This window comes from Pempheris klunzingeri, chromosome 9 (genome assembly GCF_042242105.1).
Source record: "Pempheris klunzingeri isolate RE-2024b chromosome 9, fPemKlu1.hap1, whole genome shotgun sequence".
Lineage (NCBI taxonomy): Eukaryota > Metazoa > Chordata > Actinopteri > Acropomatiformes > Pempheridae > Pempheris > Pempheris klunzingeri.
In genome coordinates this window covers 26,994,566-27,009,565 of record NC_092020.1, presented here as the reverse complement: position 1 = coordinate 27,009,565, position 15,000 = coordinate 26,994,566, and the positions used below count along the sequence as shown (strand labels likewise).

The 15,000-nt window shown below is 44.2% G+C and overlaps 1 protein-coding gene across 1 annotated transcript in view; it reads right to left on the bottom strand.

Moving 5' to 3' along the window:
- LOC139206968 (protocadherin-1-like) overlaps positions 1-15,000 on the bottom strand; it is a 177,747-nt gene that overhangs the window by 123,865 nt on the left and 38,882 nt on the right. The window lies entirely within an intron of this gene.

The window sequence follows — 15,000 nt, the reverse complement described above, 5'->3', positions numbered from 1 at the left end:
CCTCCAAATGTCTCCATCATGTCTCCATCATGTCTCCATCATGTCTCCACTGCTACATGACGTTAACTTTCATAATGTTGTTTTCTACATTTTTAAATATATATTCTTTCTAATGTTTTGTTATATAAATTTCTCTATTTTATACTTAAATATTTTGTATTTCTGTTCATTGATTGTGAAAACTTAGTTGGCAATAATCCTGATTAAACCTGAAAATGACAGCTGCGACGTGAAGCGACAAACTACGACACCTGCGTTAGCATAGCGTTGGATACTTCATCTGCGTCTGTTTGTTTTTAAATGTTAATTATTTAATGGCTTGTTTTCACGTTTTTATTGTCTTTTACATACAATGTTTTACTGTGTCTTATTTTTTACTGTTTGTGTCCCTGTAAACCACACTAATAAACTTAAACTGAACATTAAATCAAACCATTGTTGGATTTTCAAAAGAATTAAATCGACTATCAGTTAATCGGCTGATCGTTGCAGCTATAATCTGGTCACATGATTCAAACCTCTCTCATCCCATTCAGGTGCTTTTGAATCTTAATTAGCTCCGTCAGCCCTATTAGCTCCTTTAGCACTGCTAGCTCTAATAGCTGGAGTAGCTTTGCTTGCTCCATATACTCCATTAGCTCCACTTGTTCCATTAGCTCCTTTAGCTCCATTAGCTCCTTTAGCTCCATTAGCTCCTCCAGCTCCGTTAGCTCTTAGCTCTAATAGCTTGAGTAGCTTTGCTTGCCCCATATACTCCATTAGCTCCTTTAGCTCCATATACTCCATTAGCTCCTTTAGCTCCACATACTCCATTAGCTCCTTTAGCTCCATATACTCCATTAGCTCCATTAGCTGCGTTAGCTCAACCAATCATATGTTTTATTTCATCATTACCGTCTCTCTCCCTACGCTTCCTGTTCTGAATATTTTTAAATGCACGATGGCTAATTGTTTTGGTGTGTCATTTAGCTGGCTGATGCTATGCTAGCTACCTTTTGTGAGCTGACCATTACCACTAACCATTATTAGATTTTGAGAGTAGCTGTTGATAAATTTTCTCTCGACTGACCAACCGATTAATCGACGAATTGTTTCAGCTCTAATCAGGTCACGTTTCCTCCACAGGTGCTTTAGAATCTAAATCCAGGTGATTTTTCCAGACGTGCTGACTGCAGAGCAGGAGAGGCCGAGCCGGTCTGTTTGTAGAAAAAGTGCTGCCTGAGGCGTTTTCTTTCTTTCTGTGGAGTAGAAGAAGAAAACCTGAGAGCGCACCTTGTTTCCATAACAACAGACCGTCATGTCAGCTCACCTGTTGCTCTCCTCTCTGTGCTCTTTTGAATGTTTAAACAGATTTTTTTTAAAAAAACAACTATTGTTGAATTTAACCTGTTGAACCCACTTTAAATTTCACTGCTTCAAAGTCTCAAAATGTGTTTTGGATGAAGAGCGTTTATACCATAGTGAGAATAGTGAGGCGTAGAAACAATCATCTGTGGTCACTACTAATTAAACCAGTTAATACTTATTTACATTTCAAGGATTCAGTCGTTTAAACAGTCATATGTTCAGAAAAAAAAGATAGATAAACAGATAAATAGAAAAAGAAAGGAGATAAACTGTGGCCACATATTTGCGTGTGTTTATTTTTTTGCTTAAGTTAAATGTGTGTTTACTTTGTGCTTTACCTAAATGAGAGCGTTGGAAAAACAAAAGTTATTCAAAAATATGTTCAAGCAGAAGCTCAAGTGATAAAACACTTAAAACAGTGAATGTTCCCACTCGATCATTATGGAATAATTATTCACATTCTTTACTTATTCAACACAAACAACTGTGTAAAACTGCCCACATGTGACAGCAGACGTCACGGATTCACATTTCTAATTCGCTAACGAGCGTATTTGTAGTGAAGCGTGCTCCAGTGTGAGCAGCAGAGGTCCTGAGACTCCCGTCTGAGCCTTGTTCTCTTTCAGGGCGTTAAATGATTGATTAAGCTCTGAGTTTCATGCTGTAGCTGATCAGAGAAGTGCTCAGTCCGACTGATGCGCCTCCACCGCCAGACCGTCCGCCGAGTTACAGTTTACTGACGAGTTACAGATCGTCATTATTCACTGCGTCATGTTTTACTGTCATACCTGCTACTCGGTCATCATGTCCAGCCGTCATATTAATTATCACAGGGGTCGGACTGGGAAGTTTTCAAAAGGTGTTTGGTCTGCGTCAGATATCCGTCTGCACATGCTCTGTTTGATGAAAGTGTTTCCTGATTTTCATTTAACTTGCAAAAAGGATTCTCTGTGTGCTAAAAGCTAGAAAACTGCTTTTTTCTCTGCTAGCCGTCAATGTTTGGAGCCATTTTTGCACTGAAACTGTGTTCTGGTGGTATTTAACATACAAATAAAAGGTTCTGTGTGATAATGAATCCCCTCTGGCCTCGCTCTTCATTAGCTCAGTTAGCTTCATTAGCTCAGTTAGCTACATTAGCTCTGTTAGCTTCATTAGCTCAGTTAGCTACATTAGCTCAGTTAGCTACATTAGCTCAGTTAGCGCCTCTGAAAAATCAGTGAGCTACATTAGCTCTGTTAGCTCCATTAATCTGTTGTATACTAATATGCAATGACAGATCTAACTATGAATTTAGTCTGTTAGCTCTGTTAGCTCCATTAGCTCTATTAGCTCCATTAGCTCTGTTAGCTCCATTAGCTCCTTCGTCAGCTCTGTTAGCTTCATGCTCTTTGTCTTTGAGTTTGTCGTTGCTCATCCTCTGACTCTTCCCTCTTCTTTGTTTGATGGGCAGATAACGTTAATGCTAACATTTGGTAAGCTAACAGCATTCGTAATGTAAACTTGTTCACTTTAAACTTTTTGCTCCATCAGCCTGGAGGTGTTTTGTTTTCTTCTCTGAACTTTTCTGCTCCACCTCTAATCTTTTTTTTTTATCTGTTTCACTTTCAGAGTTGAACTTCATTCTTCCCGTCTTGATTCGGCCTGATTATTTCCCGCCTGCGCTCTGACGTCACACTGATGGACCGATGGGGGGGTGAAGATAATAGCAGGTATCCTGATTCTGCCCTTTAACCTCCAGCACCAGGTGGGCTGCAGCTGAGGGAATCTAACTTTTATCCCCTGACAGATTTGGGGCGGGTCACATGACATGTTAGGTTGTCGTGTGTGCTACATCAGCAGTGGAGTAGAAACAGGATATTCTCCCCCTCCAGAATAAAAGACCCCCCAACAGCAAACGGGCAGTGATTGTAATCAGACACGAGCGGCGCCGTCCGTCAGCGGATGGATAATAAGATCGTCTGACTCCGCTGGAACGACACAGAGACGTAGATCCAGGCACACAAGGGTAAACATGACGGCGGACCCTCCAGAGCTGAGTGAGGAGCAGCAGGAGGCCGATCTGGAGGCTCACGACGCCCAACGTGAAGGCTTTCAAGTTGTAACCATGGGAACCGCTCTCATGCCCGAACGCTCTGATGGGACGTGAACGCAGCGCCAAGGCAGAAAACAAACAGACGGATCCCCGGTCGGACCAGCTGAACTGGTTTGGTGAAACCAGACAGAGTGTCACAGAAACACACTCCTGCATGAGAGTGTGTGTGAGAGTGTGTGTGAGAGTGTGTGTGAGAGTGTGTGTGAGTGTGTGTGTGTGTGTGTGAGAGAGTGTGTGTGAGTGTGAGAGTGTGTGTGCTCTCCAAATGAAGGCTACGTCCTTCTCTTTTTATTGCTCTAGTCAGAGTGTGTTTTAAATATTCATTCCTTCCCACTGAAGCCGGCGTTGCATTAAAATTCCCTTTGCAGCGCTAATGGCTATCGGCCTGCGAGGTACGGGAAGGGGGGGTGGGGGCGAGCGAGGTGGAAGGCAAGAGAGGGAGACTGAGAGCGAGAGGGAGGGAGGAAGAGGGAGGAAGAGGGAAAACAGGACAAGACAACCAGGGATTAAATACATTTGTTTTCTCTCGTACTAAATTAGTATTGACGGCAGCTACCTCCCCCTACCGCACACACACACACACACACTAAAACACACACACAGCCATGCGAAAACCCAGTCATGTTGAAAATTAATTACTCAAGTGTGTGTGTGTGAGGTGATACTGCGCGCACACACACACACACACACACACACACACACACACACACACACACACACACACACAGAAACAGACATACACACTACTGAAAGTGGCAGAGCAGGTTCAGCCCAGCTGCTCTGCTGTGTACTGACAGTTGAAAGGATGGGTATATATTGGTGTACATGTCTGTGTGTGTGTGTGTGTGTGTGTGTGTGTGTGTGTGTGTGTGTGTGTGTGTGTGACAGTGTCTCTGTGTAGCTGCTCGACTGTCGAAGGAAAAAGCAGCAGGAGAGAAAGAAGACAAAGTGGCTCCATGTCGTCCACGGCAACAAACTCTGGATCATCTGTCCATCACGACAACATCACAACAGGACAGACTGAAGTGGAGCAGAATAGAAAAGAACAGAGTAGAATAGAAAAGAACAGAGTAGAATAGAAAAGAACAGAGCAGAATAGAAAAGAATAGAGTAGAATAGAAAAGAACAGAGTAGAATAGAAAAGAATAGAGCAGAATAGAAAAGAATAGAGCAGAATAGAGTAGAATAGAGTAGAACAGGTGTCGCCTTGACGTCGATCATTTCCACTCAACTTTATCGATAACGTTATTAAAATGCGTGCTACAGCCTGGAGTCCTTTTTTGGCGTCCATGTTGCCTGGCAGCGTTGCCTAGTAACAGTGTCCCTTCACGACACGGACGTCAAAGCGCAGCGTGTCCGCGACTTCCCGCGTCGTAACCACGAGCTCGTTAGGTCTGTCTGAAGGCAGCGAAACCAATCAATCAATCAATCAATCAATCAATCAATCAGGACCTCGTGTTCTCTCCTCTTCGTCCTTCAACAGATTTCAGATTTCTTCTTTTATGTGTCTAGAGAAGCGGCGACGTGGGCGGAGGATCAAAGTGTGAAAGAGGAAGTGACCTCAGCTCCGAAACACGAGACAATCCGACGCTGTGCTCAGGTGTTTTTACTGAATACGACGAAGTACGTTTACTCAGGTCCTCCTGTCTCTGCTGCCTCACACCTACTATGTTCTTCACCACTTTCATCTGACAGCTTTAGTTATTTTACAGATTAACACTCTGGAAAAATAATAAAAACGCAGCCTGGTCGCAGAACCACATGACGCCATGTTGTCCTGCCTGAGGCGTTAAAGGACAAGACGTAAAATATGCAGACATGATGACACATAAAACAGTCGACCTGTTGACACGACATCCATGAGGTCAGGAGGGAATCTCAACAGTTCAAAATCAGCTCCAACAGTAAAATCCTGCTTTGCCATCATGATGAGGATCAAAGCAGCACTGAGTCCCCAGTACAGAGTATTTCTGTGGTGCCACAGAGGTACTTTTACTGCGGTAAAGGATCTGAATACTTCCTCCACCTCTGCTGAAATATTTATCGTCTCCTCTCGTCCTGCACACATTTCTAATTCTGGACTTTTTGAGACCCTCTGAAGGACTGTGGTCGAGTCTCAGTGGATGTTTTTCAGACTAAAAGCAGCAAAAATGGAAAAAGGTTTGAGAGGCTCGAGAGAAGAAAAAAAAAAAGCAGGACGGAGAGACGGACGTCCTCTAGACAAATCTACCTGGTTCACCTGTGTGGGTCTGATAGAGACACACGGGCCAGTAAAGGGTTTTATAACACATAAAATCAGTGAAAACACAGAAAATAAAGGTTCAAACTGCTTCTGGTCAACAAACGGCACAAAAAAAACCTTTTTAATTAAGAAACACAACCAGGAAATCTGTCACATACTGAAAATATACCCAAACTCTGCTGAAATGAAGGGTATAATCTACAAAACCTCATTGAAATTAAGTCGGTATTAAGTTGTAACATACAGTAATCAGACGGTGCTGTGATCAGACGTCACAAATACACAAACTGCTCCTTTAAATCATTTTCAGTTTAATTAATCTCCATTAAATCCTCACGCCGGCTCTCCAAGCAGCCTGCTGATCTCTGCATGTCTCCTGGCCTGAACTCCACTTTCACCGTTTCATGTGTTTTCAGATTTTTATTAAATGATGTTTTGAAAACACGATGTGCCGCCGTCGTGGCCTGTTGCTGTGTAATTATGAACGAACGCCGGCTGAGGTCACGCAGCGCCTCACATCCAGTAACTGGAGTTCACACAAAAACCATCAAGGCGTCCTGTGGAGTTTGGTGTGTGTGTGTGTGTGTGTGTGTGTGTGTGTGTGTGTGTGTGTGTGTGTGTGTGTGTGTGTGGCGCACATGTGGGCGCGTACGAGCACGTCAGCGATGGGATTCACTACCTGGTTTGGAGCCGTTAACCTGACGGACAGAGTTTTCTACTAGTAACTGAGAATTTACAGCTGCTTTATCGTGAGGAACAAAAAGATCTTTGACCAATGGTTTGACTTTGGTGTTTTAAATCATTAGTTCAGATCCACATTGTAACGGTAGCATAACACACCAGACTCCATTGACAAAAACAGCAATTTTACCTCACAGAACACAGGAGCTGCTGGTCTGCTGCTGCCTTTATCGAACCTGCTAAGTTTGTGTTATTGTGTGACTTTGGTGTTTTTACTACCCTTTTCAAACACCCAACTAATACAGTAACACAAACAAACTAACCAACCGAGGCAGCGTTAAACTAGCAGCTCCTGTGTCCTGTTCTCTAAAATCCCTGTTTTAGTGAATGTAGTCTGGTGTGTGTGCTGTTTGTGGTTAAACCAAAAGGATCTTCCAGGTCTCTCTCTGTAGGGATCCTTTCCATGATGCTGTCACACACTTAGAATAACACTCTGAGCCTGTCAGTGGATCAAACAAGCTCTTTTAGTGGACCTACTGTGATCAGGTGCAGTTGTCCCAAAGGATCACGTTGCAGCCATTGCAGCCCGTTTGGTGGCTGCTGGCTGAGGTGATCTACTGGACCAGTTCCAACACTTTTACTACCTACCAGTCACTCACACACCAGGATGAGGACACAGAGGACCAGGTTAGAATCACTGGACATAAGACTTAACATTAAGGATGTTAGTCTGATGATAAAAACAGTGTGAAACAGCAGAGGCAGAAGATCTGAATTCATGAGAGAAAACAAACACATGAGCGGCCATCGTCTCCGTCGTCTCTCCTGCAGTGTTTGCTTTGACCTCTGACCTCTCCTCCACCGGCTGCGGCTTGTTGACTGATCGCGGACGTGAAGGTGACTCTGCTGATATTAAAACTCCGACACCTGAGCGGACTGAAATCCCTCCATCCAGAGCAGGGAGCGCTCGTTTTTCATCCGTTCAGACAGACGAGAGGAGGAGGAGGAGGAGGAGGAAGTGTCCGGACGGATGTAGGCGCTTCCTGCTGGAGGATGAAGAGGGTGAGGTGGGGGATGGAGGGGGGTGAGGTGAGGGGGTTTGGGGGTGGATCAGGTTCAGACACGATGTCCGTCGGCGAGCAGCTGATTTTATCGACTGCTCGACACGCCGAGAGGATCGAACGGCGGCTAAATATAGAAGCAGGAGGACAGAACAGGACGGCCTGAGTGTGTGTGTGTGTGTGTGTGTGTGTGTGTGTGTGTGTGTGGGCTCAGGAACATGAGGCAGCATCTCCGGCTCTCGGAAACGTTTACATTAAAAAGGACCCACTTGTCATCGTTAGCTTAGCGACTCTAAAGCTGCAGCTGTTTTTAGCCTCCTGCCTTTTTCTGCTGTCATTAGAGATGCTAACTCTGCTAACGGGGCTAACGGGAGAGATGAAGGCCGTGACAAAGTCATGTGACACAAACAGCAGATATGAGAAAAGGGTCACATGGTCATGATGAGCAGGTGGAGGATCATTGTTGTAAAATGGGGGTAATAAACTGAGCAGACATTTAGCTGCTAAATCAATAAAATCCACCTCTTGATTGATTTTACAAGCGTTAATATTGGATTTTATTAAAGGGCAACTCAGCTATGGCAGGCTTGTTATTCTAAGTGTGTGACAGCATCATGGAAAGGATCCCTACAGAGAGAGACCTGGAAGATCCTTTTGGTTTAACCACAAACAGCCGTTATATCGCTCTCTGCACACACACCAGACTACGTTCACTAAAACAGGGATTTTAGAGAACAGGACACAGGAGCTGCTGCTCTGCTGCTGCCTCCATCAGTCAGTGTGTTTGTGTTATTGTGTGTTACACAAATATTGTGTTGGATCCAAACTGACCCTTTAAAACACCAAAGTTGCACAATAACCTGAACAAACAAATTGACGGACGCAGCAGCAGACCAGCAGCTCCTGTCTCCTAAGCAGTAAAATGACTGTTTTTGTGAATAGAGTCTGGTGCGTTTGAATGAGAGTGACATAACAGCTGCCTGTTTGTGTTATTGTGTGTTACATCAACCTGCTGAGACACAAATGTCTTCGACCACAAAGGGAAACCATTTGGGGGGGGGTCATGCTGTGTTTATGACTTCACTGGTAGTCCAGGTTGGGGGGCACTCGTGGATTAGTAGTATTGGTAGAGCTGGTTGTACATTGGTGGTATAATGGTAGTACATTAGTAGTATTGATTGTATATTGCCAATATTGATAATATTGGTAGTATATTAGTATGAATTGAGTAGTAGTAGTCATGAAGTATTGAGAATTCCCCCGCCATGGGACTGATAAAGGAATATCTGGTAGTATCTTGGTTTTATTGATAAAATTTGGTAGTGTATGGGTAGTATATTGGTAGTATTGGTAGTATATTGGAGGTATTGATAATATTGGTAGTATGTTTATAGTACTGGTAATATATTGGTGGTATATTTTTGGTATTAATTAAGTAAATTCATGTAATTTTAAGGTGTCTGAGAGCAGAGAGAGCTTTAATTTTGAAAAACCAGTGTGCAGTCTGTGGAACGAATCAATGAGCGACAGAGAAAAAACACACGTGGGTTCAGACATGGACGCCCTGAGGAGGCATTAGGAGTGATCAGTGTGTGTGTGTTACAGTGTGTGTTACAGAGTGTGTGTTCGGCCATGTGGTGAACTTGATGTCTTTTATGGTGTTTTATTTCCGCGTCTAATCCTTTTATAGTTTTTAGCTTATTTTTTAATATATTTGAATGTTTCATTGTCTCTAATAATCTGATTTTATTCCCTTCCTACAATTTAAATACTAAAAACTTTTGTTAGAGACAAATACAAATGACCCCACCCCCCCTCCGCCGACCTCTGACCTCCACCACAGACAGGAATCCGTCACCGCCGACCGACCACCGAGCCAGGGCGCGACCTTTGACCCCGTCACCTTCCACCACCTCATTAGAGCCACTGTCAGAGTGTGTGTGTGTATGTGTGTGTGTGTGTGTGTGTGTGTGTGTGAGAGAAATCACACTATGCTACAAAAAAAAAGGGTCAGAGGTCACAGACGTCTCTGTCTGTCCTCAGAAGCCCGACGATGCTTCGTTAACGCCTCGCTAACCACAAATAAAGTTTGCTCTTCATCGCCGTGGACCGGTCGGCACTCAGCCTGCTTTTATTTCTGCTGCTGGAGCCGTTTAGTTCAGCTTAAAGCAACAAAACAATATAATATAATCATATAATGGTCATAATGTTGTTTACTGTTTATCTATATTTTGATTTGATTTGATTTTTTGATTCTTTGGCAGTGTTGTTTCACACACGTTAATGCCAATAAAGTTTATTGAATTGACGTTTCTACAAACAGTCGTCAGTAATTTCTAAATTAATACGGTGATAATGATAATTACTGTACATAAACTAGTTCTTTGTTTTCAGGCAGAAATATTTCAGCCATTTGTGTTCAGTTTGGGTGATAAAAACTAAATTAAGTAGGAGACACACACACACACACACACACAGAGCCAGGAACAATTAGGCTAATTAATTCATTTGTGGGGTTCAAGTTTCAATTTCATCAGTTTAAATTGGATAATTAACAGGCAGCTTTCTGGGGGACCTCCACACACACACACACACACACACACACACACACACACACACACACACACACACACAGTGTTTACCCCCCTTGTGTTTACCTGCTGAGGTTAATTGTTTGCTGCTTGTTTGGGGAACAAAATAATCATGAAGCCCCGCCCACCTCCTGCCACAACTGATCAGCTATTGGACGGCGGTCAGACTGACAGGTCAGCTGACAGATCATCAGCACGCCCACTGCTCACAGCCGATAAAAACAGGCCTGGTGGCATCATTCAGAGAATCTGATGCTAATGACGTTTCCATTGAATTCCACTAGCATTTAGCTAACAAGTCAAAAAGAGCCAAAAAGTAAATGGAGTCTGGTTGGGCAGAGAAAATGTATCATGGCCGACATCAGCATCAGTGGTGGTGCCCATGTTTGACACGGAGCTGCTGACTGAGGGAGGCTGAGGGTAAAGTTTCGGGCTCTGAGCTTCAGTTAAAGTAAAACCTTCCTCTCCGGGGTCAAAGGTCGACCCTGTGGCGCTCCCAGAGTTACGCTGCCGCACGTGGTGCTGGTTATGTCCTAGTTATCGTTGCCTGCGGTGACCAGGTGTTGGGTGATTGATGAGGGTCTTTTTATCCTTCGCCTGCTAATGGACAGGAAGTGACCACCCACAACCTCTGACCTCACTGACCCCCACAGCATGCTGGGTAACAAGCCGAGTACCTGCCACACACACACACACACACACACACACACTCAGTAATGAGGAGGTGAAGCCAGCAGCTCGCCTCTGCTCTCTTTCATCTTCCCTCTCTCTCCGTCCTGCTGGTTTTCCTCCCGCCCGCCCAGGAGGATTGTGGGAAGGGGATGGTTTTTGGCGGAGATTTTTTGGGCTGACCCTGAGAGGTCAGCGGAGAAGAGAGCTTCCTCCTCCTGGTGGGTTAGTTTCAGCAACAGCAGGTCGGCCGCAGTGCCTTTGAGCAAAACGCTGAGCGCCCCCTGTGACGGTTATTTCACCTTGATTGATGTCTGCCAGGCTGTATGGCAAACAATAACCACGAACATAAAGTGACCAAACACATTCAAAACAACTGACAGCATCATGGAAAGGATCCCTACAGAGAGAGACCTGGAAGATCCTTTTGGTTTAACCACAAACAGCACACACACCAGACTACATTCACTAAAACAGGGGTTTTAGAGAACAGGACACAGGAGCTGCTGCTCTGCGTCAGTGTGTTCACGTTATTATAGTTGTAGTATACACACAGAAAACACACACATTTCACCAGACTCCATTAAAAAAAACAGTAATTTTACTTCCACTGCTCTACTGCTGTCTAGACTAGTTAGCTTGTTTGCATTAGTAGTCATAGCAGCAGCCTGATAGCAGTTCAAGTATTTTAAACTCAGGTTGTGGGTTAGAACAGGTATGATAGAGACACATCTCTCAGTGTCACCGGTGTTTGACAACATTAATGAAAGGATGCACACATCCCTAAAAATAGCACAATATGCAATGGAAGTTCCTGCAGTAATGATGCACGATAATGTACATATAGTCAGTGAGATATGCAGATGTTAAGATCAGTGAAAATGGTGACAGAAGCCACCAAATGTTTGTTTTTTACAGCCAAAATCCAAACACAGTAGAGACCGACGCACACAAAGAGAGCTGTGAGGAGAGTTTGTGTGTCTGAATCAGGGCAGAGAGAAAACAGCTCTTTCCTGCTCTGCGGCTCGTTTATGATCTATGTGGAAACAGATGCTTTGTGGCTCGATTTAATTAGTTAATTAGTCAGCAGGCAGCGCGCCGTCTCAACTTTACTCTACATCTGTATTCTCTGAATAATGTAGTTCTCTCAATGATGTCCTAAATATTGTGTATTTTCTAGATTACCACAAAAAGCAGTGAAAATGTTCCCTGCATTACAATAAAGACAGAAACAAGTAGCTTAGCTTAGCACAAAGACTGGAAACAGAGGGAAACAGGTAGCTTAGCTTAGCACAAAGACTGGAAACAGAGGGAAACAGGTAGCTTAGCTTAGCACAAAGACTGGAAACAGAGGGAAATAGCTATCTTAGCTTAGCATATTTATCAGCTATGGTGAAAATATACGTTTACCCAACAGGACGCTGCAGGCCAAACACACACACACACACACACACACACACACACACACACACATACACACACACCAGCTCTGACCTGCTGCACAGGAAGGGAGTGTGTGTGTGTGTGTGTGTGTGTGTGTGTGTGTGTGTGTGTGTGAGAGAGAGAGAAAGGGAAACAAGATAATCGACCTACAACAGCAACACACACTCTTCCCTCCCCTCCATTAGCCTGTCGATGATGTGTTATCTTGTCATCAAAACAAACACACACACACACACACACACAGACTCACACACTCATCATCAATGGATAACTGTTCCAGGCCAATCAATATTCAGATTCCCCTTGAGTCTCCTAAACATGTGTCACTCATCCTGTGTGTGTGTGTGACACTGATGTGTGTGTGTGTGTGTGACTGATGTGTGTGTGACTGATGTGTGTGTGTATGTGTGTGTGCGTGTGTGTGTGACTGATGTGTGTGTGTATGTGTGTGTGCGTGTGTGTGTGACTGATGTGTGTGTGTGTGACTGATGTGTGCTCAGTAACCCAGAAACTCGGGTCCAGAGTGGTTGTCCTGGTTTACATGTTAACCCAGTTGTTCCTCCCTGATTGGAGATCAATAGCAGCAGCAGGTCGCAGGTTCGATTCCACGTTTAAAAAACTGATTTAGACGTAGAAAACACAGCCAGTAAGGTTGTTATTTTGTTTTGGTGTTGAAATAATGAATCAATAGTTGTGTGAACTGATGTCTGGGCTCATTTTTTAAAGGGACAGTTTAAAGGGACAGATATTTGATCTTTTTGTTCGACGTTCAGATTGATCAAACTAAGCTAAGTCCAGTTAGCTTAGCTTAGCATAAAGACAAAGGGAAACAGCCAGTTCTGTCCAAAGCAAACAACCAGCTTCACTAAAGCTCGTTTATCAACAGTTAATGTCTCGCTTGTTTAACTCTAACAAGATTAATAACATTTATTTCCCAAAATGTCAAACTATTCCTTTAAGCTACGGCGACTTCAGCCTTCTCCTTTTATGGTTTTTGACTTTAGTTTAGTTACAAACAGCATAAACTCCTGATGAAAACCACCAGCTGAGAGCAACAGGTTCTCTTTCTCTGAAACAAGGCATCATGGGAAATGTAGGAAACCACAGAGTGAAGCAGGAAACAGGAAGTTTAACATTCAGAATCGTTTCTGTTGTTCTGACCTGAAAGGAGCGACACCATCTGTCTCACACACACACACACACACACACACACACACACACACACACACACACACACACACACCCTGCCCTACTTCCTGTCATCCTGACAGCATCAACCAGGACACGGACACACGAGTCGTGTCAGTCCGTCTTCATCATGACTCTCCTCTTCCTCCCACCGCACAGACACGAAGCCAAAATAACCTGGAGACAGCCGCCACCTTGGTCTGATGACATCATTTGGCTCTGTATCGAAGCCCCGCCCACTCACTTGACCTTTAAGGTAAAACCACCGAGCGGCGTCCTGCCCAACATGCCCAATGAGTGATGGAGCACTGTGAGTTACCGTGGCAACCAAACTCACACAAACCGCCGCAGCAGACGGTTGGCCAGATGCAGAGCGCTGATTGGCTGCCCCGCGGCGTCCAAAATGACCCCCAGCGTACAGACAAGAGGCGCCGTTTGAGGTGAGGAGGAGAGTAACCTGATTCTTCGTCTCTCATTTATTCTGTGAATCTAATTTTCCTGCACGAAGCTCCGAACGCTGTTTCTGACTCTTCGCTCTCACTGACCTGCTGAGGATATTCTGAATATTTATCTATTTATTCTAAAAATCCTGGAGACAAACATAAATATTCATTGGTCTTCGCTACAAAAACCACATTAGATCCTGTGAACAACCTTCACAGCTCCAGGAAGCTCCTCCTCTTCCTCCCTGCAGGCACACATTAGCATTAGCATTAGCATTAGCACTGGAGGAGAGCGCTAAACGGCAACGACAGGGCGTCATGCAAGTAGGAAGTACAGGGCATGATGACACCGACGATGATGATGATGATGATGATGTAATGGCAGCGGACAAAATTGGTGGCATTTCCCTTTAATCAACCCTACAGAGCTCTGATTGGATGAATTGATACAGCAGCCAGTTACAGCACTCTGACACCAGAACCAGGACCAGAACTGGGACCAGATCTAGGACCAGGACCAGAAACTAGGACCAGGACCAGAGACTAGGACCAGGACCAGAGACTAGGACCAGGACCAGAAACTAGGACCAGGACCAGAGACTAGGACCAGGACCAGAGACTAGGACCAGGACAAGCAGACGTCTGACCACAGACAGACTCTGTCAGATCAGGTTCATGTGTCCCAACAGGCTGGAGGTCAAAGGTCACAGCCCGACACATTCCTGAGAACCAGAGAGTGACAACGATGACGGAGGAGAGGAAGAGGAGCTGTGTGTGTGTGTGTGTGTGTGTGTGTGTGTGTGTGTGTGTGTGTGTGTGTAACCAGAACTCATTTAAAGTTAATCAGGCTGCAAACTTCTAACTTATTTAAATCTGCTGTTCTTCCTCATTTGGCTTCCTGTGATCTCCGAGAACAGCAACACACACACACACACACACACACACACACACACACACAATGGTTTAAAAGTCTTTTAACAGATTTTAGGGACATGAGTTCAATCACCTTAGTGACCGTTTCCGTCACAGGGGTCAGAGGTTAAAGCCATTTTCACCCTGAGTAATGATCAAACAAACAAACAGACAGCTGAAATACTGTAAATCAGCATTTTGTTTGTATTATTAAATGATTAAATGCTTTTTTTCACGCTGCAGGTCGACAGAAGAAAACATCTCTGATCATCAGAAGCCTGAGGAGGTGACACCGATCAATATTTTACACGATAACTATATATTATATCCA